General features: G+C 44.5%; 1 protein-coding gene across 1 annotated transcript in view; it reads left to right on the top strand.

The window, feature by feature from the left end:
• Positions 1-23,430, top strand: part of LOC126293431 (ras-related protein Rab-8A) — a 246,654-nt gene that overhangs the window by 122,831 nt on the left and 100,393 nt on the right. The window lies entirely within an intron of this gene.

Below are 23,430 nucleotides of genomic sequence, written 5' to 3' on the forward strand. Positions count from 1 at the left end.
AGATGGTGCGCGCCCTGTGCACCAGTGTTTTCAGCACCCCATTCCTCTGTGCAGGGCTGTGGCAACTATCCGCTTGCAAATACAGGTGTCGGTTTCTTCCTGTATACCCCGTGGCCCAGGGTGCCATCCGTTCTTCTTTTGACCGTGACGTCCAGGAATGGTAATCTTCCTTCTGCTTCGGTCTCCATAGTGAATTTGATGTTTAGATGTATGGAGTTCAGGTGTGTAAGGAAGTCTAGGAGCTTGTCCCTTCCATGGGGCCAGATCACGATCGTGTCGTCCACATAACGTAGAAAACAAGTAGGTTTCCATTTGGATGATGCCAAAGCTTCTTCCTCGAAGTACTCCGTATAGAAATTCGGGACCACAGGCGAGAGTGGGCTCCCCATTGCGACTCCTATTTCTTCTTAGTATTCTCCATTAAAGAGAAAATACGTGGAGGTCAGAACGTGCTTGAAAAGGTTGGTCATTTTCTCGTCCCATGACTCAGATATCCCGGTGAGTTCTGACGTTTCATTATTCACCAGGGTGCCTCTTCGAGAGTCAGTTGAGCTTATTGTACAGAAATTTGACGAGAAGACGGCTGCTCAGATTGTCTGCCAAATCGTTTGTATAGATAAGGAGCAGCAGAAGGCCTATAACACTACCTTGGGAACGTCATAAATCACTTCTCTTTTACTTGATGACTTCCCGTGAGCTACTACGAACTGTGACCTCTCTGGATGAAATCACGAATCCTGTCACATAACTGAAACGATATTCCATAAGCACGCAATTTCACTACCAGCCGCTTGTGCCAAAAGCCTTCCGGAAATCCAGAAATACGGGATCAATCTGAAATCCCTTCAATAGCACTCAACACTTCATGCGAATAAAGAGCTAGCTGTGCTTCAAGAGAACGATGTTTTCCAAACTCATGTTGACTGTGTGTCAACAGACTGTTTTCTTCTAGGTAATTCATAATGTTCGAACACAATATATGTTCCAAAATCCTGCTGCATATCGACGTTAACGATATGGGCCTCTAATTTAGTGAATTACTCCCACTACCTTTTTTGAATATTGGTGTGACCTGTGCAACTTTCCAGTCTTTAGCTACGGATCTTACGTCGAGCGAACGGTTTATATGATTGTTAGGTATGGAGCCAATGTATCAGCATACTCTGAAGGGAACCTAAATGGTATAGAATCTGTACCAGAAGACCTGCTTTTATTAAGTGATGTAAGTATTCGATTAAGAATGAACCCGTATAAATTACAGCTCGTGCAAGCCATTAGCTGTGGCGTCTGCGTAAATGACGACTTCGCAAGCAAATTAATCTTCAGGGGCGAAGTCACTTCTCACCTTTCGGGGAAGATCAAATGACGTAACACAACCATATTGATTGGTGGCAGAGAATCCACATGCTACAGTCGAACACTCTGCTGTGTGTGACAAGTCACCCTGTGGATCCTGATTACCTGCTGAGACGGTCGTGTGAAACCCAGCTCGCGCTATTCGTCCACGAGACTCAGAGGGCCATAGACACGGGTTCCCAGATAGATGCCGTGTTTCTTGACTTCCGCAAGGCGTTCGATACAGTTCCCCACAGTCGTTTAATGAACAAAGTAAGAGCATATGGACTATCATCCCAATTGTGTGATTGGATTGAGGAGTTCCTAGATAACAGAGCGCAGCATGTCATTCTCAATGGAGAGAAGTCTTCCGAAGTAAGAGTGATTTCAGGTGCGCCGCAGGGGAATGTCATAGGACCGTTGTTATTCACAATATACATAAATGACCTTGTGGATGACATCGGAAGTTCACTCAGGCTTTTTGCAGATGATGCTGTGGTGTATCGAGAGGTTGTAATAATGGAAAATTGTACTGAAGTGCAGGAGGATCTGCAACGAATTGACGTATGGTGCAGGCAATGGCAACTGAATCTCAATGTAGACAAGTGTAATGTGCTGCGAATACATAGAAAGATAGAATCCTTATCATTTAGCTACAATATAGCAAGTCAGCAAGTGGAAGCAGTTAATTCCGTAAATTATCTGGGAGTACGCATTAGGAGTGTTTTAAAATGGAATGATCATATAAAGTTGATCGTCAGAAAAGCAGTGTGGGATCCTTACCAGATAGGCTTGATAGAAGAGATAGAGAAGATCCAGTGGAGAGCAGCGTGCTTCATTACAGGATCATTTAGTAATCGCGAAAGCGTTACGGAGATGATAGATAAACTCCGGTGGAAGACTGTGTAGGAGAGACGCCCAGTAGCTCGGTACGGGCTTTCGTTAAAGTTTCGAGAACAAACCTTCACCGAGGAGTCAAGCAGTATATTTCTCCCTCCTGCATATATCTCGCGAAGAGACCATGAGGATAAAATCAGAGAGATTAGAACCCACACAGAGGCATACCGACAATCCTTCTTTCCACCAACAATACGAGACTGGAATAGAAGGGAGGACCGATAGAGGTACTCAGGGTACCCTCCGCCACACACCGTCAGGTGGCTTGCGGAGTATGGATGTAGATGTAGATTAAGTGATTTAAGTATTCGATTAAGAGTGAACCTGTACAAATTACAGCTCGTGCAAGCCATTAGCTGTGGCGGCAGTCTGCGCCAATAACGACTTCGCAAGAAAATTAATCTTCTGGGACGAAGTCACTTCTCACCTTTCGGGGAAGATCAAATGACCCAGCACAAGCATATTGGAGGCAGAGAATCCACATGCTACAGTCGAACCACATTCGGCGTTTTGAGAAAGTTTACGTGTTCTCTGCTGCGTGCAACAAGGCAGCCTGTGGATCCTGATTCCCTGCTGAGAGGACTGTCAGTGGTATCGCATACTGCTGTTGTGAAGCACGCCGCAACTTGAAACTGACAGCGAACCCGCGTCGCTGGACAGGCCGTGTTGCGCCAGCTGTTCGTTCTGTCGAGACTCGAGTGGATACCGCGGTCGCCGAACTCGACACCTCGAAATTTTTTCTTGTGGGTAAACATCGAGCACAGCGTTTACGTTCCGCCTGTGCCACAGGAACTCGAGAATTCCAGCGAGAGCGCACCGCAAAACCACCACGTAAACCGTAAACAGAAAGCCGCGGAGCGCTCTGTGTGACATCATCCACAGCGGGCCAGGCTTCGGCGAGTCGCTGCGCTGACAGAATCAAAGCGTACGCACTGCCATCTTTCTCAGACGATTTTATGGAATTCACTCCGTAAAACACCCTTATTTCAATGTTAGTTGTAGCTTTACACGTCAGCTTTACGATGAAGTACCCCTCATATCGTTAGTCGTCGTAGCTGTTGTGATATTTCGCATATGAGTAACGAATACGAAAACTTTGCAATAAAAAATAGGGGTTCCTTAGATTTTGCGTCTGCTGCATGTTGTTGCTGTTGCAGTCTTCAGTCCAGAGATTGGTTTGATGGAGCTCTCCATGCTACTCTATCCTGTGCAAGATTCTTCATCTGCCATTACCTACTGCAACCTACATCCTTCTGAATCTGTTTAGTGTATTCATCTCTTGGTCTCCCTACACGATTTTTACCCCCCACGCTGCCGTCCAATGCTAAATTTGTGATCCCTTGATGTCGCAGAACATGTCCTACCAACCGATCCCTTCTTACAGTCAAGTTGTGCCACAAACTCCTCTTCTCCCCAATTCTATTCAATATCTACCCATCTAATCTTCAGCATTCTTCTGTAGCACCACATTTCGAAAGCTTCTATTCTCTTCTTGTCTAAACTATTCATCGTTCATGTTCCACTTCCATACACGACTACACTCCGTACATATACTTTCAGAAACTGCTTCCTGACTCTTAAATCTATACTCGATGTTAACAAAATTCTCTTCTTCAGAAAAGGTTTCCTTGACATTGCCAGTCTACATTTTATATCCTCTCTACTTCGACCATCATCAGTTATTTTGTTCCCCAAATAGCAAAAGTCATTTACTACTTTAAGCGCTTCATTTCCTAATCTATTTCCCGCAGCATCACCCGATTTAATTCGACTACATTCCATTATCCTCGTCTTGCTTTTGTTGATGTTCATTATATATCCTCCTTTCAAGACACTGTCCATTCCGTTCAGCTGCTCTTCCAAGTCCTTTGCTGTCTCTGATAGAATTACAATGTCATCGGCGAACCTAAAAGTTTTTATTTCTTCTCCATGGATTTTAAAACCTACTCCGAATTTTTCTTTTGTTTCCATTATTCCTTGCTCGATATACAGATTGAATAACATCGGAGGGAGGCTACAACCCTGTCCTACTCCCTTCCCAACCACTGCTTCCCTTTCATGACCCTCGACTCTCATAACTGCCATCTTCTTTCTGTACAAATTGTAAATAGCCTTTCGCTCCCTGTATTTTACACCTGCCACTTTCAGAATTTGAAAGAGAGTATTCCAGTCAACATTGTCAAAAGTTTTCTCTAAGTCTACAAATGCTAGGAACGTAGGTTTGCCTTAATGTTTCTTCGAAGGTAAGTCGTAGGGTCAATATTGCCTCACGTGTTCCAACATTTATACGGAACCCAAACTGATCTTCACCGAGGTCGGCTTCTACCAGTTTTTCCATTCGTCTGTAAAGAATTCGCATTAGTATTTTGCAGCTGTGACTTACTAAACTGATAGCTCGGTAATTTTCACATCTGTCATCACCTGCTTTCTTTGGGATTGGAATTATTATATTCTTCTTGAAGTCTGAGGGTATTTCGCCTGTTTCATACATCTTGCTCACCAGATGGTGCAGTTTTGCCAGGACTGGCTCTCCCAAGGCCGTCAGTAGTTCCAATGGAATGTTGTCTACTCCGGGGGCCTTTTTTCGACTCAGGTCTCTCAGTGCTCTGTCAAACTTTTCACGCAGTATCATATTTCCCATTTCATCTTCACCTACCTCTTCGTCCATTTTCATAATATTGTCCCCAAGTACATTGCTTCTGTATAGACACTCTATATTCTCCTTCCATCTTTCTGCTTTCCCTTCTTTGCTTAGAACTGGGTTTCCATCTCAGCTCTTGATATTCATGCAAGTGGTTCTCTTTTCTCCAAAGGTCTCTGTAATTTTCCTGTAGGCAGTATCTATCTTACCCCTCGTGAGATAAGCCTCTACATCCTTGCATTTGTCATCTAGCCATCCCTGCTTAGCCATTTTGCACATCCTGTCGATCTCATTTTTGAGACGTTTACAAATACGAAAACGTTGCATTAAAAAAATAGGGGATCCTACGATTTTGCGCCTGCTGCATATGACACCCTATATTGCTGCGAATGAAGTTCAGCTAAGATATTCAATTTATCTTTATACTAGGGAGGAGCTCTCTAAATGCCTCCAGCCTAGAGAAACTGGAATTTAAGTAGATTGTTCACTTCCGATCACACGAACGCGGCCTAGCCGAAGGATTCGCGGTTTGAGACGCCATGTCACGGATTGCGCGGCCCCTGCTGCCGGAGGTTCGAGTCCTCCCTCGGGCATCGGTGTGTTTGTTGTCCTTAGCGTAAATTAGTTTAAATTAGATTAAGTAGTGTGTAAGTCTAGGGTTGATGACCTCAGCAGTTTGGTCCCTTAGGAATTCACACACATTTGAACATTTAGAACACGAGCGCGAGAATAAAATCCTCATAACATCCTTCATATCTCGTAAACCGTCTGAGGTACCGAAAGGAAATATTGGCGAACGATAGCACACAAAGAGGAGACTATTTTGACGTATACACTGAAGAGCCAGAGAAACTGGTACACCTGCCCAATATCGTGTAGGGGCCTCGTGAGCAAGTAGAAGTGCAGCAAAATGACGTGACATGGACTCGACTAATGTCTGAAGTAGTGCCGGAGGGAATTGACACCATGAATCCTGCAGGGCTCTCCATAAATGAGTAAGAGTGTTGGAGGGTGAAGATCTTTCCTGAACAGCAAGTTGCAAGGCATCCCAAATATGCTCATTAATCTGCATTTTCAACTTCTCACGGCGTAATGAACAGTATATTTAATTTCGGGCATGCAGGCGCGGAAATAATATTTCTTACACTGATATTCCGGTCGCGTATCGTCCGGCCATCCTCAGAATGAGTCACAAGACTGACAAGGTGCCATATGTATATGAAGATGTAATGTCCGAAAGAACAGATACCACCTTCATATAGTTCAGGCTACCCGGTCATTGACCTTCTTCTGTGTGGATGCACACGCATAGCGCAAACTCTTTCAGGACTCGGTAAGATTGTCTGACGCGAGTAATGAGTGTAATGGGCTGGGGCACTACGAATGTAGTGTGTGGACAGTAAGTTGGGAATGTGGGTCTCACGGGGAGCGTGAGAGGGATACATCTCTACAGTCACACTATCCTCTATGCCTTCAGTCGCTCAGATGGATAGAGCGTCTGCCATTTAAGCAAGAGATCCCGCGTTCGAGTCCCCGTTGATGTATACCAACGCTGTCGGCAGTTTAAAGTCTTGATGTAATTATCATTTGAGACAAGTTGCCAAGTGCTCCACCGCGCCGGCACGCGCCTGCGAGTCACAGACGCTGGTCGGCAGTATAAGCCGCAAATTGAGGCGCGCATAGGATGTGTGACGTGACACGAGACTACGAATATTGCGACGCGTACGCCATACGAGGTTTGTCAGGAAAATATGTATAAAAGTTGAATAACAACTTTATTTTACAATTATTCATGTACACTCCTGGAAATTGAAATAAGAACACCGTGAATTCATTGTCCCAGGATGGGGAAACTTTATTGACACATTCCTGGGGTCAGATACATCACATGATCACACTGACAGAACCACAGGCACATAGACACAGGCAACAGAGCATGCACAATGTCGGCACTAGTACAGTGTATATCCACCTTTCGCAGCAATGCAGGCTGCTATTCTCCCATGGAGGCGGGCTGCACGATGTTGGGGCGTGAGCGGAAGACGGCCTAACGGTGTGCCGGACCGTAGCCCAGCTTCATGGAGACGGTTGCGAATGGTCCTCGCCGATACCCCAGGAGCAACAGTGTCCCTAATTTGCTGGGAAGTGGCGGTGCGGTCCCCTACGGCACTGCGTAGGATCCTACGGTCTTGGCGTGCATCCGTGCGTCGCTGCGGTCCGGTCCCAGGTCGACGGGCACGTGCACCTTCCGCCGACCACTGGAGACAACATCGATGTACTGTGGAGACCTCACGCCCCACGTGTTGAGCAATTCGGCGGTACGTCCACCCGGCCTCCCGCATGCCCACTATACGCCCTCGCTCAAAGTCCGTCAACTGCACATACGGTTCACGTCCACGCTGTCGCGGCATGCCACCAGTGTTAAAGACTGCGATGGAGCTCCGTATGCCACGGCAAACTGGCTGACACTGACGGCGGCGGTGTACAAATGCTGCGCAGCTAGCGCCATTCGACGGCCAACATCGCGGTTCCTGGTGTGTCCGCTGTGCCGTGCGTGTGATGATTGCTTGTACAGCCCTCTCGCAGTGTCCGGAGCAAGTATGGTGGGTCTGACACACCGGTGTCAATGTGTTCTTTTTTTCCATTTCCAGGAGTGTATTACAATATGGTCTCCTTCAAAGTACTCGCCCTGAGACGCGATACACTTCTGCCAGCGCCGTTTCCACTGTTGATAACATTGCTGAGAGTCTTCAGTTGTGATGTTGTTCAGTTGCCGTGTCGTTTCCGCCTCGATGGCTTCCACATCTCCCAAGTGCCGCCCCCGAAGCACCATTTTGCATTTCGGGAAAATGAAGTCACGCGGGGCTAAATCTGGTGAGTAAGGCGGGTCGTCTGTCACGGTGACTGAGCTTCGGGCCAAAAACTTGCGCGCAACGAGCGACCTGTGAGCGGGCGCATTGTCGTGATGAAGGATCCACCTGCCCCCTTTTGCCAACTTCGGTCGAGTTCGGGCCACGCGAGCTCTGAGACGTGTCAGAACTTCAACGTAAAAATTTCCGTTCACTCTCTGGCCGGGAGGGACAAATTCCTTATGAACAATGCCCCTAGAATCAAAGAAAACAATCAACATTGTATTCACATTGGACCTTGATTTTTGCGACCTTTTTGTTCTCGGTTCACCCGCTAGTTTCCATTCCTTGCTTTGAGATTTGAGCTCCACATCGAATTCGTAAAACCAGGACTCGTCTCCAGTGATGACTCGGTTGAGCAAGTTCCCTCGTTCCTCTGCTTCCAACCAATCCTCACAGCACTCAACCCTCTTTTCTGTTCTGGCGTCAAGCGCTTCGGTATGATTTTCGCACACAATTTCTTCATTTCAAGTTTTTGTGTCAGGATTTCGCGAACGATTGCCTTGGGGATTGACAGCTCGTCAGCAATCATTCTGACTGTCAATCTACGGTCTTTAAGAACACAAGCCCGAATTCGTCCAACATTTCCATCGGAACTCGATGTCGACGGGCGTCCTGGGCGAGGGTCATCGTTCGCTTCTTCTCGGCCATCTCGGAACCTTTTTAACCGCTTGTTCACGGTTGGTTCCTTCAGAGAATTGTCTCCGTAAACCTGTTTCAAACACTCAAAAATTTCACGGCCATTCTTGCCTAGCTTTGCAAGAAACTTGATGTTGACGCGCTGTTCCTCAATCAGAGAGAGCTCCGTGCCGACGGCAGGTGAAAAAGGGTAACTGTCAACAAGCTGCCGCACACTCCCACATTCACGCAGAGTGCTCTGACTCGAACTGATGGGATTGATTACAGCAGTAGTCCCACCTGGCGGTGACTGCAACCTGTAACATAAAGACATTATTCAACTTTTACACGTATTTTCCGGACAAACCTCGTACTTCGTACCCGCCGACTGGCGACGCTCTGCGCTGACAACCGAAGCGTGCGCAACCTCTTATCTTCCTCAAACAATTTTACAGAAACTATTCTCTGAAAATATACGATTTTTGCCTTACTTGTAGCGTTATATGTCAGCTTCGTAGCGAAGTGCACATCACCTCGCTAATGGCCATTCTTATTGTTATGTACACATTTTAGTAAAACACTACGCAAAACTCAAAAAGTTTGCAACGAAAAGTAGGGGTCGCTATGATTTTGCGTTCGGTGCGTATTGCAGCTTGTGTTAATGCGTATGAAATTTAGCTAATACGTTGAATTTTTGTTTGGACTTGGGAGGAGGTCTCTATCTGCCTCCGATCTCGAGAAAATGGATCCTATGTAGCGCGCTCACTTCCGATCTCAAGCCCGTGAGTGAAATACTCGCAACCTCTCTCTCCTGAACTGCTCGAGACATCGAAACGAAAGTTTGGCGAATGATAGCACACAAGGAAGAGAATGTTTTGCCAATTCTTAAACACACGGAACTTTCTTATCTATGGCGATATATCAGTACTTATACTTGCCTTTTTATTTATTTCACTCCAGTGACTAATTTATTAAGAGTTATCGACAGTTAGCGAAACAAGAGCTTCGCAGTATAAAAATGAACGTGAAATTTCTTCTATGTTACTTCAAACCGACGCCATGAGGTTTTTTGTAAGCTATTGACCTCTGTGGTGGCCAATTACTTGTTTCATGAGGCACTCCGTTTCGGAATTCTGCCCCAATACCTGCTGTGAGATGAGTTTGGCAAATTACACTGTCACAAAGAAAGTACAATTAAACCAGTCACCAAGATAAATGTCGCCGTTACTCATAAACGGTGATGCTTCTTCGAATGAGAAAAGGCTAACAAATCACACAAAAATAGATTGCCAGTTCTGTTGGAATTTTGGAGGGATCCCCGTAATCTATCGTATTTTTAATACTGAGCGACTGTAATGGAAACTTACCAAATGATTTTATTCCTTCTCTCGATCTGAGCAGTATTTAAATAATGACGAGCGTTCCTTCAGGCGGAATGATAGGCACATGCCAGATACTCGTTACTCACCTACGGCTCGCCAAACTGACAATATGTGATAGCAAATAAAATACTTGTTATTGAGAAAAATAAACGATCAGTCGCAGAACACAATGGTCAGTGTATTGTCAGCAGCGGAAGATAATGCGTCCGACAGGAATGCACAAGCTAGCCATGTGTGCCTTGTGAGCTGGAGTTAGAAAAACAGTCATGAAAGTAGATCTGCCTTTGTCAGCGGTACATTTCAACAAATTAAATATATCTAATCATGACACTGTTTTAGGATATTCCTACTTTCGTAATAATACCGACCATTTTCTTCATTTTTATAGCCTGTTATATAATTAGTTTATTAATGCTGATAAAGCGCATGCAACAATTGAAATGCTTTTTCTCATCATTAAGACATTGTTATTTGTGACTGCTTGTCGACTGTTTCTAGCTTGCAGTGGAAATGTGATGTTCTCATGAATGTAGTACAGTGTGTCGTATCACATTGTTACATCCATATCGAAGTAATCACAGTGAGACTTCTATACTTCATATCTTGGATGCTTTCTACCAGGAGCACAAAGGGATCACACCTGCGGAGATTACGCCTTTCCAAATTTTTGTAACAGATCGTACAGATACTCCAGCATAATAGGCAGCGAGAAGATAAGCTTGTTTTACTTTTCTGTCTTGCTTCTTAATCACATGATTTTATAATATTCCTTGCTTCCTTATTCACTACCCTCTGCCCCTTCTTGCGATCTGAAAACATCACGGAGGCATATGATACAATTCCAGCGGCCAGTGGCTCACCATTTACCAAAGTATGCATTTTTCTCGACAGGAGAAAAACTATACAGATATAAATAACAGCAATGTATAATGTACTAACGAAGAAGATAATTCGTGAGACAGTAAATTCATGTTAAACGATTCAGGTAAATGATGATGAATTATTCGACGAGCTAGGGTATGTGAACGTATATGTTTCTAGAAAACCTGAAGAATGGAAGGAAATCATGTGGATGCTAATGAGAGAGGGTGCGACATATTCTACATACTTAAAGATATAGGCATTTCATATATAAATACAGAGGTGCTTGTGAATTTTGCTCTTCCTGTAACAGGTACAAATACTGCAGCAGAAAGAGTCTTTTCAATTGGTAGTTCCCTTTGGATGGATGGAAAATCTCGTTTTACTACAGAAACTACTGAAGCAATAGCAACTGCTAAGACTCATTTTCAGTACGTTAGCTTGTAAGGAATTCTACAATCTGCAATTACGCAATCCAAAACTCTTGCTAGATATAAGGTCTTCTGATAAATACAAAGTCAATAGTGATGTTTCCAGTTAAGAAACCACAAGTTCACGTTCAGCAGGTATTTGTCGTCTACAATACTGTTAACCGTTTTTTCTGATATTTTAAATTCTAGCCGAATTCTTTGAAAAACTTGAAGTGCCAGAATATAATTCAGTGTCACGTATATTTTAAGCACGTTGTTAAAATAATGCCTATTTGCGTGTATAAACGTTAGTTTTCTTTTGTCTCATTAAAGCAGAGCTGACATATGTTAAATGTATTTTCTTTGTAACTAGTGTCCTGTTATACAGCTGTAATAGCTCCTCTCTACCGCAAGAACTTCCGTTCGGCGAACCTTGCTATGTGGTCGGTTTCACACAGCGCGTGATCCGCCACGGCCGTTTTCTACACATGCCCCAACCTGCAATGCCCCTTACGTTCGGCGATCGTAGTGTTGATTGATCGCCCAGTCGTTCAAACATAGACGAATACACTGCAGGCCATTAAAATTGCTACACCAAGAAGAAATGCAGATGATAAACGAGTATTCGTTGGACAAATATACTATACTACAACTGACATGTGATTACATTTTCACGCAATTAGGGTGCATAGATCCTGAGAAATCAGTATCCAGAACAACCGCCTCTGGGCGTAATAAAGGCCTTGATACGCGTGGCCATTGAGTCAAACAGAGCTCGGATGTCGTGTACAGGTACAGATGCCCATGCAGGTTCAACACGATACCACAGTTCATGAAGAGTAGTGACTGGTGTTGCTCGGCCACCATTGAAGGACGTTTTCAATTGGTGAGAGATATGGAGAATGTGTTGGCCAGGGCAGCAGTCGAACATTTTCTGTATCCAGAAAGGCCCGTACAGGACCTGCAACATACGGTCCTGTATTATCCTGCTGAAATGTAGGTTTTCGCAAGGATCGAATGAAGGGCACAGCCACGGGTCGTAACACATCTGAAATGTAACGTCCACTGTTCAAAGTTCCGCCAATGTGAACAAGAGGTGATCGAGACCTGTAACCAGTGGCATCCCGTACCATCACGGTGGGTGATACGCTAGTATGGCGATGACGAATACAGGCTTCCAATGTGCATTCACCGCGATGTCGCCAAACACGGATGCACCCATCATGATGCTGTAAACAGAACCTGGATTCATCCGAAAAAATGACTTTTTCCCATTCGTGCACCGAGGTTTGTCGTCGAGTACACTATCGCAGGCTCTCCTGTCTGTGATGCAGCACCAAGGGTAACCGCAGCCACGGTCTCCGAGCTGATAGTCCATGCTGCTGCAAACGTCGTCGAACTGTTCGTGCAGATGGTTGTTGTCTTGCAAACGTCCCTATCTGTTGACTCAAGGATCGAGACTTGGCTGCACGATCTGTTACAGCCATGCGGATAAAATGCCTGTCATCTCGACTGCTAGTGATACGAGGCCGTTGGGATCGAGCACGGCGTTCCGAATTACCCCCCTGAACCCAGCGATTCCATATTCTGGTAAGAGTCATTGGATCTCGACCAAAGCGAACAGCAATGGCGCGATACGATAAACCGCAATCGCGATAGTCTTCAATCCGACCTTTACCAAAGTTGGTAACGTGATGGTACGCATTTCTCCTCCTTACACGAGGCATCACAACAACGATTCACCAGCCAACGCCGGTCAACTGCTGTTTGTGTATGAGAAATCGGTTGGAAACTCTCCTCATGGCAGCACGTTGTTGGCGTCGCCACCGGCGCCAACCTTTTGTGAATGCTCTGAATAGCTGGCATCTTCTTCCTGTCGGTTAAATTTCGCGTCTGTAGCACGTCATCTTCGTGGTATAGCAATCTGAATGGCCAGTAGTTTAATACACGGTATATCCGCGATCTGCAAGTGGTTCCCTTTGCTCCTTTGCCTATATGAGACACTTTTTACCTTCTTTGTCGATTTATAAATAGTATTTATGCCGTGTCTGCGCAGTATCTACGGCTGATTCTGCCAGCTGAGGAACTAGAATTGCCTGAAGAAAATGTCAATAACAGGAAATGTAATGACATTCAAACTTCAGTTATTTCTCCAATGTTAGTTAATTTTGAAAATGTACGGCAGAAAGGGCCATACCCAACATTTCTTTTTCCGCTCTGTCACTTCACAGAGTGTTTGATTCTGTGACACTTTCATGTAACTGGTGGAGTAGCCATTTCTCCTCAGACCGCGTCCGAGGTTGTAATGTCTCTTGCAGCGGTCTCTCCGCGATATTTTCAGAAATTTTATAAATTATATAACTCAGTACATACCTAGAAATATCTCTTCTTATCTTACCGATTCCTAAACTTTAATATACGATGGTTATCAATGCAAAGTCGTTTCAAGCCCTGTTATTCCTTGGAGCGTCCATTTACTCCATGGAATAGCTTCTCTGCTACCTGTTTTCTCTTAAGAAAAGAACGAAGGAGTGCTTCCCGAGTAGCCGTGAAAGAACGAAAATGTATATGTATGTATTGTTGAGCTAGTCGCTATCTTGATGAGATTCTGTATGAGAAGGAATTTAATACATGAACTAAATGAAAGTAAGTGTGTTATCGTATTATTTAACTGATTATTATTGACAGTGTCTGTTTACTACGCTGTGTTGCACGGGATCAGTGGGGAACGTCTCATTTACACTGGGTGAACCTGCCGCTTTGTATGCTCAAGATATCCGGTTACTTCAAATAAATAGGCTAACACGGTCTTACCAGCAGATTTCCGGTCTTCCCCATGTGATCACCGAAGGTTAATAATTATTACAAATGTTTTTAGGAGATCGACTGACAATTTTCGTCGCACCGAGACTTCGAAATTGCTTCACTGCCTTGTGGAATTTAAGTTAAGCTCAATTTAATCAGAATAGAACAGTATTGAACTGTGTGAATGTGATAAGCCTGCTTTGTGAATGAAAATTCCCTTAATATACGCATTTTTTTTTACTATCCTGATCAGTGAAGCTAAATCAGGCCGGTGTGAGAGAGGTTTTTAAATTTTAGATCCCACAAAAATATTAATAGGTGCTGCCGCTCACATATTTGTCTTGCTCGCATTTCAAGCGTATTAATCACACCTCTTTTCTGGCTCCCATGGTGATTTGACACTTTGTGCAGTAATTGGACCACGTGAGTCGGTTTTCGATACACCCCCACCCCAGGGGGCTCACGGTTCTTTCGTGAGCTTGTGCGTGGCACACAAAGGGCGCCGAGTTATTGCAGCCCATTTTCCCTTCCATGGCTGCACTTCCGTTACCGTGCCTCTCCCTCCCTGTGCTCACTCCTCCGCCAGTCTTCCTTCCCTCTCTGTGTTCGTCGACATGGCTGTCCACCTGGTCCCTTGCGTCGCTTGCAATTTCGTTCCTCCTGCCTGTTCTCTTTCATCGTTTTTGGCATTTACGTCCCTGCTTGAGGTTTGACCTCCACTTCTAAATCTGTTTTTAATGTGAGTCTGTAGGGCAACAGCAGCTGTGTGGTAGGGGTGTTATTACTCATCTGGCTGAGCACCCTGACAACACAGGGCATCACACTACTGATACCTGAGCTGTTCCCTCCCCATCTTCGCCAAGAAATTCCTGGCATCGGCTGCCGTGCCAGACAGCCATTGCTGGATGGCACCCATGGGCAGAGACCTTGATTGGAGTGAGTGGTATCAGGGCAGATGCTTGGCGCATCTCTCCGAGAGGTAAAGGATCGTTGAATGCTGCTTTGTATGATCCGACAGCCTTCACTTCCCTGGCTACACCCTGGGGGGAGGGAAAGGCTCCCCATCTTGGGATGAAACTCTTTCCCCACTACCTTGTCTGTACTAGGATGGACGAGGACACTTTCATCGCCACAAAGCCATTGTTTTCTTGTGGAGAATACCGCGGACAAGCTTGGCAAAGTGGAGTCTCTCAGTAAGAAGCGATCAGGCTCCCTGTTGATCAAAGCTGCTTCTGCCACCCAGCCTCCCAGTCCTTCTGATCGTCTTGGCAATGTCCCACTGTCTGCTACCCCTTACCAGCCTCTGAATATGGTCCATGGAGTGATTTTTCATTGGGACCTCATCCTGCAAACTGACGAGGAACTCCAGGCTAATCTGGAGTGACGCAGCATTCACTTCTTCGACATGTGCAGAAGGGTTATAACGACAACCGCACTCCCAGAGAATGTCAAGGTAGTGTGCTACAGATGTGACATGAAGTCGTAGGCTACATTCCACCAACCATGGTGTGCTTTTGGTGCTTTCATTTTGAGCATGTCTCTGTGTGGTGACTGGACACCCACTCCTTGAAGGAAGTCCTAGTATTCCGCCATCTGTGTGTGCACGTATCAGTTATTATGACCACCGCACTCCTCACTCACCAGGTTGCCCAGCTTACAAGAGAGAAAAGATCAACTAGCCTATCTTATGCTGGGACTTGCCAAAAATATAGCAGAGTCTTCTTTGTCACTTTCTTCAACTTTTGCCTCTGTTAGATCCTTTATCCTCCTATTTCTTCCTTACCCTAGCCCCAGCCACGTGTCACCTCCTCCTCTCCTGCAGTTCCCACACCCTCTCCTCCTGGAGGCACTTCCCCTTATAACACTCCTGTCTGCTACAGCTACACCATAACCTCGAAGCTGGAGGCAGGTTGGGAAATAAAACAATCTTATTATAGCAATTATGGTGTAATGCAACAGAACAGTGTTACCCTCTGAGAGGAATTTTTCTAGGTTGACCGTGTTGTACCTAACGGAAATGGCTTATCGGAAATGAAAATCAGAATTATGTAAATATTCGAACAGTAACAAACAATATTTTTACCTAGCTATACTGTTTAAAGAATAATGAAAACGGTCGCAAGCCTAATTAGGCAAGATAAAGATTAACGTTCTCGTTTAATGAAGTAGTTATGAGTAACTTTAACGGATAAACACAACCTATACTTGGCCACACGCGAGTGCAATGAACTCTGACACATACATTTTTACGGTAAGATTGAAGCTAGCAGCTAGAGCAGCACAAACTATTTGCAAAAATATAACAGATACCGAAACACTCTATTACTTTCAGGACTTGTTCAAACCGAATAGTCTTTATAACATTCACTGCAGGATCATAAATTGGACATAGGTTAAGTCTCTCTCAGTTAAATACTTTATTATTCGAAATGGAAGTTAATTGGAATCCACTAACAGGTTGCTTCTCACTATATTTTGAATAAAGAAATTATGGATTTCATAAGTAGTGGTCTTCCCATTATTTGTTACCTAGCTTTAGCATAATAGACAAACTGTGGATCCTGTTATACTATTAATATGCACTTCCAATATACAAGAGAGACAAACACTTAGCAATCATGAACATATAATTTTCTACTATTGCAGTTTTCCACTTTTACTACAGTGAAACACAATGTTGACAAAATTGCAAGAAACTGACTCACCTTTTAAAATTTACTACAGGTAGGACTATCATCATTAACTAAGCAAAACTTTATAACCCTCAATTTTAAGAACTTTAATTTATAAAAGGAACAGCAAATTTTACTTTCAAGTAAATGATTAAATAGGTGACTTTGAAACTTCACAAAACTACATTTACTGCCTCCCACAATTTCACTAAATCTACAGTAAATCTGAACACTTCCTTGTTACCAAAGATCAAACAACATTATGTAATTCCACAAAATAGGACACTCGGTAATCATAATTGAAATGGAGAGGAACCTGAGAGATGTTGTAATAGGGAAAAAAATCAAGGTAGGTACATGAATTCAATTATAAGTTACCTTATATTTGAGCACACTAAAACATCCAATAAGCTGATCCTTCACTGTGCATCATTATAGTATTCCGATACAGTGATTGCGCAATGTGGTGGCAACTGCTTGTTGGTAGGCGGATTTGCAGACAGAATTCCTGGACTCTGGCCTTTCTTGGTGACGAGGATAAATACCAATTCCAGAATCGTTCCAGCTATTTATCCATCCATCCGAGGCATTGGAAAGTAGCAAAAAATGCCTCTCGGAACCAGGACAATAGGCCCCTTTTACATGGCAGTGCACATTTTGGTAGCTCGTCCCCGACTGACTCTTGGTCCTACCTTTTCTACTTTTACCAACCACAATTTGCGCCCGCCACACAGTTCCGTTCCCTAGGGAAACCACTACACCTTTTATATACTAAATTACTAAGAATCCTAAGTGGAGGTCAGCAGTTTACATAACAGCAAACAAATACATAAAATAAAACAGAACATTTACATATATTGACATTTCTACCAAAAATTATTCACAAAAAATTACAATTATATCCAGAAAGTTTTGTTCCCTCTGTGCTCTGCAATCCTCCACCTCCAAAAGAGAAGAGGAAAAAATATGTCTAAGACCCCCACAGAGCCCCTCGTGGTGCTGTCTCCCCCCTCGCAACCTGAGTCTGACATCTTATTTATGGATGTCACCCTATTCCTTGTTGGTGACGACCAGTGACCGAGTGACATGACCTCCACTCGGCTTCTTTATGTCTAACATGGACTCTCGCCACATGATAATCCAGTGGAATTGCAATGGATATTATCGTCACCTCTCTCTCTCTCTCTCTCTCTATTCGTTTAGTCGGTTCCCACTCTTCGTGACCCCATGAACCAAATCACGCCACTTTTTCCTGTCTTGCACTTTCTCCCGTAGACCTTCCAGGTTGGAACACATTGCTTCTGTGATGCCATCGACCCGTCTCATCCTCTGACGTCCTCTTCTTCTAGTTCCTTCAATCTTCCTCAACATTAATGTTTTTTCCAGCGAGGCATGCCTTCGCATTGTGTGTGTCCAAAGTAGGTCAGCTTTTGTTTTAACATTAGACCTTCCAGGGAGAAATCTGGTTTTATTTGCTCCAATATTGATGTGTTGGTTCTCTTTGCAGTCCATGGAACTCTAAGAAGTTTCCTCCAACACCACAATTCTAAGGAGTCAATTCTTCGCCGTTCAGCCTTTTCTAATGGTCCAGGTCTCACATCCATACACCTCACAATACGGATCTTTGTTGCTAGTGTTCTATCTCTGGACCTTATAACCTTGTCAAGGATTGACATCGCCTGTCTACCGAGCAACAGGCGTCTCCGGATTTCATGGCTGCAGTCGCCATCAGCAGAGATCTGGGAAACGAGATAACTGAATGTGGTCACTACCTCCGTGGTTTCTCCTGCTATATCCCACGAATTGGTAGGCAACTGCCATAATTTTGGTTTTCTTCACATTCAGCATAAGACCGGCCTTTTCACTTTAGTCTTTCATCTTCAGTAAGAGTGTTCTCAATCCTTCTTCACTTTCTGCCAACTGGATCGTATCATCCACGTACCTGAGGTTGTTTACATTTATTCCAGCTATTTTAGTTCCTGTTTCTCCTTCATCTAGCCTCGCATTCCTCGTAACATGTTCTGCACACAGATTGAATAAGTACGGTCACAGTATGCAGCCTTGCCGGGCCCCTTCATGATCTTTATCCATTCCGTTGTTCCATACATAGTTCTCACCGTGGCTTCTTGGTCAAGGTATAAACTCCGTATCAGATGAATGAGGTGATCTGGTACACCCATGTTTTTCAGTACGTTCCATAGTTTGTTGTGATCTACGCAGTCAAAGGCTTTGGCGTAGTCAATAAACCAGAGATACACATCTTTCTGGAATTCTCTCGCTTTTTCCATAATCCACCGAATGTTAGCAATTTGATCTCTAGTTCTTCTTCCTTTCCTAAGTCCAACTTGTTCTTCTGGTAGCTCTCGATCTAGATATTGCAAAGTCTATTTTGTAAGATTTTCAACATAACTTTGCTAGCATGTGAAATAAGTGCGATTGTTCGGTAATCTGAGCATTCTTTAGATCTTCTCTTCTTTGGAATGGGGATGAATACTGATCTTTTCCAATCTTCTGGCCACTGCTGCGTGATCCATATTTTTTGACATATTGAGTACAGCACTTTCACTGCATCCTTTCCAGTGACTTTAAACAATTCTGCTGGTATTTCATAATGTCCACTAGTTTTGTTATCAGCCATATTTTCTAGGGCCCCTGGATCTCGCTCTCCAAAATATCTGGCTCGTTCTAAATTAACATTAACAGCAGCAGTACGAGCCCTGTCATTATGCAGTTCTTTCTTGTATAGGTCTTCTACACCTACCGGAAATAAAACGCCTTGTTTCCTCCTGTTCTGCTTCGTCTTCGTCTTCCTCTTCAACAAACTCGCTTCTGTGATGACCAGTCTCCAATGTTTCGTGGTTATTGGACGTTCTACCAGAACCGTGCCAGTCCCAGGATAGGATCTGGAGGAGTCTGCACATTGGTTCACGCTGATGTCATTAGTGACTGGATCCCCCTTCGTACCAACCTGGAAAAAATAGTGGTTAGAGTGCAAACGACTCCAGCAAATCATCATTTGCAGTGTCTGCCTCCTTCCAGATAGGCCACTTTCTTTTGTTTAACTGTCTACCTTAATACAGCACCTGCCACTCCTGTATCTCCTCCTAGAGGACGTAAAAGCACACCACACCCTGTGGGAGAGTGCCATTTCGACGGGTAGGGGTCTTCTAATTGACCAACTTACTACAGACTTTGATTTGTGTCTCCTCAATGACTGTGCCCTTACCCACTTAAGTGCCATTCATGGCTGCTATCAATCTCACAGTCTCCTCCCCTACTCTTGTGGCTTCCCTACGTTGATCACCCCATGATAATCTTTGTAACAGTGACCATTTTCCGTCGATTCTATCGTTGCCCTGCCGCCGACAGGCAGACAGGTCCCCTTGTTGGGCATTCCATAGGGCCAGTTGGCCTTTATATACATTGCTGTGAACTTCGACACATCTCTCTCGAATTGCACTGATACGATCGTGCAGGGCGTCTCTGCCAGTAGTCTTCATGCTATCCACAGGTCCCCCTCATTGTCGACCTGTACTGTGGTGGACCAAAGACGTAGCAGTCGCTGTCGAGGACTGCCAACAAGCACCACAGCGATTTAAATAACGCTCTTCACAGATCAACCGCCTCGCTTTTAAGTGTCTGCATGCTAAGGCTCGCTACCTGATTAAGCAGAGTAAAAAGAAATGCGGCGAGCGCTATGTTTCCTCCCTGGAGACATATGCCTCTCCTCGGAAGTTTGGTCCAAGCTCCATATCCTTCTGGGGCGCCAGAGACAGTCAACTGTCCAGTGTCTTATCCTCCAAGATGCTCTTTATGCTGAGCAGTCGGTCCTTGCAGAACACATCGGAACACACTTTGCAACAGCCTGTCCTGCTACCTTTCTCCCGCAGAAATGCTGAGCTGCACCCCCCCTCCCCCCCCCCCCCCCCCCGTATATTTCAACTCCCCACCAAGCTGAACCCTATAACGAAATATTCACTGAATGTGAATTCTTGCAAGTTCTTAGCTCGTCACATGACATGGCTCCAGTCCTAGATTCCATCCACAACCAGATGATCAAACACTTGGACGTTACCCAGAGGCAACATCTACTCCCAGTCTTCAACTGCATTTGGCTCACAGATGTCTTTCCTTCGCAATGGGGAGACAGTATAGTTATTCCCGTCCTTAAGCCTGAGAAGAGCCCCAAGTCTTTAGACAGTTACCCTCTTATTAGCCACAAATAGTTCAAATGGCTCTGAGCACTATGGGACTTAAAATCTATGGTCATCAGTCCCTTATTAGCCACATGAATGTAATTTGTAAATTGCTTGAGGGCATGGTTAGCTTTTGATTATGTTGGGTACTCGAATCTTGGGGCCTTTCGTCCACATATCAGTGTAGCTTCTGGGAAGGACAATCTCCAACTGACCATTTACTCAGATTGGAAGCAGCATTCCGACAGGCTTTTATTAACCCATAGCACCTTGTCACGGCATTCTTTGACCTACATAAGGCATATATGGCATGGCTTGGAGCCATCACATTTTTTTGCCCTCCATGACGGGGGCTTTCACAGACCCCCTCCAATTTTTATCTGCGAGTTTTTATCCAACCAGCTCTTCTGGGTTTGAGTTGATACTTCACTCAGCACCACTCAGCACCACTCACATTCAGGAGAATGGTATACCACAGGGTTTTGTGTTAAGTGTCACACTCTTCCTCAATAGCCATCAATGGGCTTGTATGTCCTGTTGGGCCTCTGGTCTGCATTGTACATAGCAGATCTTTGCATCTGGTGCATCTCCCACTTGGTAGCATCTGATGAGTACTGTCTCCAAGGTGCCATCTGATGGGCCTCTGTGTGGACGTCTCCCATGGCTTCCAGTTTTTTTCCCTCCAAAGTGCGGGTTGTGCATTTTTGTTGTTGACCCATAGTACATCTAGACTTTTATTTAGGCGACCAGCTCCTAGATGTTGTAGCACAGTCCCTTTCCTTCGGCCTTATTTTTGATAAAAAGCTGACGTGGTTGCCCCATATTCGCCACCTAAAGACTACATGTGTGTAGGAGCTTAATCGCCTCCTGGCCCACACATCTTGGGGTGCAGACTGTGCTACTCTTCTACATCTTTACTGTTCTCTGGTCTTGTCCAGAGCAGATTATGGCTCAGCGGCCCCTTCTACTCTGAAAATACTTGGCCCTGTTCACTATTGTGGGGTGCATCTTGCTATTGGTGACTTTTGCACTAGTTCCATTGACAGCCTCTTTGCAGAAGTGAGGATTCTCCCTCTACAAACATGACAGTTAACTTCTGGTCTCTTATGCAATTACCAGTCGCCAATTCCCTCACTCTCCCATGTACCCTGTCGTGTTTTAAATTAGGAATGTCTCCAGAGCTTCTCACTTCCCTCTGTCGGGATACCCATCTCCACTCACTGGAATGCGCTCTGTGTATTTCCTTCCACACTCCCCCTTGGATGGTGCCTAGACCACGGATTAGGACCGACCTATGGCAGGGTCCTAAAGTCTCTGTTCCCCCTTTGGTCTTCTGGCATCGTGTACATTCCATCATTGCAGAGTTCCTGGATGCTACCATCTTCTACATTGATTACTCCAAGACGGGAGGTAATGCAGGATACGCTTTCACGACTCCAACTGGCTTAGAAAACCATGTATTGCTGGGATGTGTTCGCAGTGGAGCAGCTAGCCATTAACAGGAACCTCCATCTTCTTACTCAGGCTTCCCTCCACAGTGTTTTAATACGTACCAACTCAATGAGCAGCCTGCAGGCTATTGACTGATGCTACTTTCGTCATCCTTTGGTCTGTGCTATCCATGACCTTCTCTCTGCCCTTTGCTGTGTTGCCTGCTCGTTGTTCTGTGTCTGTGTCCCAAGTAATGTGAGCATCCCAGGCAATGAACTGGCTGACCATTTGGCTACAGAAGAAGATACTTACCCTCCATTCCTTTTCATGATTCCAGCTGCGGATATGCAGATCTATGTCAAATCTTTCTTTGTACAAATTTCGAATTTCTGGTGTGCGACTGCTCTCAGTAATAAACTGCACAATCAAGGAAACTCTTGTGGGTTTACACTCTTCCTTCCGCTCCTCCTGAAAGGAGTCCACTGACTTATGCTGCTTATACATTAATCATACCAGGCTCACCCACTGTTTCTGTTTTGTACTGTAACATCGCTACACTATTGTTGTGGAGCCTGACTGACGGTATAATATATATTGATGGAATGTCCCCTTCTTTTGGCTAGTTGTACTAAATATACAATGTGCGACAATAAAGTAATGAGACTGAGGTGAAAAAAAATGTTGCTTATCGTTTTAGTCAAGTTTAGTTCTGTCTCCTTCAAAGTAGTTCTCTTCTGATTGCACACACTTTTTCCAGCGCTTCTGCCATTGATTGTAACATTTCTGGAACTCATCTTTTGTAATATCCTCCAAGACCCTCGTCACAGGTTTTTGGACATCTTGTGTTGTTTGAAAATAATGTCCCTTGACCGCCGTTTTGACTCTTGGAAATAGAAAAAAGATATCTGGTGAGTAAGGTGGCTGTGGTAGTACTGAAATTTGTTTTGAGGTTAAAAAATGCTCTACTGACACAGCAGTTTGCGATGGCGCATTATCGTGATGCAGAATCCAATTATCAGCAATGTCGGGATGGACACGAAGAACTCTTTTACGAAGTCATTCTAAAATTTCTTTGTAGTAACATTGGTTAACTGTTTGTCCATGAGGCACCCATTCTTTATGAACAATTCTCTTGAAATCAAAGGACACAAGCATGCATTTCAATTCTGACTTTGACTTGTGAGCTTTTTTTTGGTCTGGGTGATCCCTTTGAGCACCATTGCATTTTGTCTCTGGATTGTACTGAAAAAAACAAATTTCATCACCAGAATAA

This window comes from Schistocerca gregaria, chromosome 10, assembly GCF_023897955.1.
Source record: "Schistocerca gregaria isolate iqSchGreg1 chromosome 10, iqSchGreg1.2, whole genome shotgun sequence".
NCBI lineage: Eukaryota > Metazoa > Arthropoda > Insecta > Orthoptera > Acrididae > Schistocerca > Schistocerca gregaria.